The 2,208-nt window shown below is 38.7% G+C and overlaps 1 long non-coding RNA gene across 1 annotated transcript in view; it reads left to right on the top strand.

Moving 5' to 3' along the window:
* Nucleotides 1–590: 590 nt before the first annotated feature.
* LOC137970720 (uncharacterized) overlaps nt 591–2,208 on the top strand; it is a 2,384-nt gene continuing 766 nt past the window's right edge. Inside the window, exons 1-2 of the long non-coding RNA XR_011116852.1 lie at nt 591–800; nt 1,177–1,322. This is a non-coding gene — a long non-coding RNA (uncharacterized lncRNA). The remainder of the gene's footprint in view (nt 801–1,176; nt 1,323–2,208) is intronic.

Here is a 2,208-nt window from a genome sequence, read left to right as displayed (position 1 = left end):
AGCTTTGCTATTAATTCTGTTAATTCACCTTTGCTCCGGATCAATTCTCGTATCTACATGCAGTAGCTCTGCAAAACAGCATTCCGCCCAAAGTTACTGAGATTATGTACCAGAAAACAAATTTATCTGAGTCAGTTTTTAAGAAGGCAATTTTACAATGTCAGGGGTCCACGAGGAAGACGATTGTAAGCGCTTTGACGCAAAGTACAACCGCAAACAGTCAATACCATTTAACTTTTCCGCCTACGCCCCGGGGAACGATTTTCCTGTTACAGATCGCATATTTTGGGGAGAAATCTCTGCTCACTTGTCCATGGATTAGAATGTACGAAAAAAGTGTCTGGTGAAATGCATATGAGATCGCCAATCAACTTTGTTTCTGTAATTTATTTTTCTTTAGTATGTGTGCACCCAAAAAACGGAAAATTATTGGTTGCCTTAAAAAAGTTATTCTCTTTAATATTGCTTCCCATTTGGCTTTCCGGCTCAGTTTTGCGTACTTTGCAGACTACGCACATCATGGCTATTTCCGAAAAAGATACCGTTATTGGCCTTCAATTCAGGTATAAAAGGAGGTACCGTCTGACACACTCACTCTAACTCACTCAGCTGACACTGCAAACACTCGGCAACAACACAAGTCGCAGCAAACTGATGACCCACCGAGGAATGAATCCGAGGGGAGTCCTTTTCGTTACATTGATCGTCGTGTTTGCGGCGTTATGGAATGCTAATCTTGCAGAAACAGACTATGAATGGCTAGCAGACTTCAAAAATGGTATCGACAGGACAAAACCAAGGTACTGGCAAAAAAAGTATATATATAATAAATAAATTATAGTCTGTACTCTTCTTTCTTTGAAATTAGCCATTTTTGGTTTTATAAAATTGGTGAGCCTCACCTTGCAAACTTCAAACGAGAAGCTTGGGCTTTTCAAAGAGAACACCGTCGCCGACAGTTTTTTCGTATTTGTTTTGTTCTTTAGTTTTGAAACTAAAGGTTTAAATGAATTGCGGGTCAAACATGCAATATACAAGAAAAGGAATATTCCGTGGAGTGGAAGAGCTCTAGATGTCTTTTTCAGCTTGATTGAAATTTAAAAAGACGTGTTTAACTGATATGCACAGAGTGTGCTTGAAAACTTGAATTTCTAACTTTGTTTATTTCTCTTGCAGTCTTTCGGACGCTATTTTGCAGCCAAATCGTCTTCGGCTCAAACGAGCTCTTCGAAGATTTAAGCGCTGGTGGTGGTGCGAGCGGAAAGATCCGAAGCCGGCTGGTTGTCCAAAAGAAAACTAGTGCCTGAAAAATAAGAGACAAAGTAAGTGCAGCATTTGATGTAAGTCTAAAACGTCTTTGCACTGTCTTTAACCGGCACTATCTTGCGCATGTGCAAGGATGAAAGGATTTAATCTGTGCTTCTACACTTTTCGAAATCGTGTTTTAGTGAGGTCAATCCTTTTCCATTCTATTAGAAAGTTCGAATAAGTAAAGATTTGGTAAAACATTTGACAATAAAAATCTGCGATAAAATATTATAAAACAACATGGCACGACGTTTCGACGTTTCCAGAACGTCATTATCAAGTAAAAATGGAGTAATGAAATAGAGTATATATATAAAGTGAAGATATGAATAAATTAAAAGGCATTAAACGTTAAACAAAGAGTTTGGCTCTAATGGAGTCTCTCTGGGTATTTAAATTGGGTCTTATTGTTCTTATGTATAACATTTCATAAACGAGACAATTCCATTTCGTGCTACATTTTTTAAGCATTCTAAAATGGCTCTCATTGAATAAGTCAATGTTCCCATGGGCATCTCTCAGATGGCGACCAATGGCAGAATATCGATTATCAGCAATGCGTTGAAACAGATGGTGCGTCGTATATCCGACGTAATTTGAATCACACAAATCACATTTAAAGCAATAAACAACGCTATGCTGATTTACAATACGTGGCTTGATTTTAGATCCTGCTCAAGTTTCTTGCTGGTGTAGATTGGCTGTACATCTTCATATCGTTTTTCATTTCATATCCCCACCCCCTCCCCGCTTACTCGCGCCATTTTTCGCGCGGCCTTTGCTCCGAAACAGCACGGAAACGCTTGCTACGCAGGCTAAATGAGAGCCAGTTTAGAATGCTTAAAAAATGTAGCACGAAATGGCATTGTCTCGTTTATGAAATGTTATACATAAGAACAA

Source organism: Montipora foliosa, chromosome 9, assembly GCF_036669935.1.
Source record: "Montipora foliosa isolate CH-2021 chromosome 9, ASM3666993v2, whole genome shotgun sequence".
Classification (NCBI taxonomy): domain Eukaryota; kingdom Metazoa; phylum Cnidaria; class Anthozoa; order Scleractinia; family Acroporidae; genus Montipora; species Montipora foliosa.
Note: the sequence above shows the minus strand (reverse complement) of the source record. Positions and strands in the feature narration are given on the sequence as shown.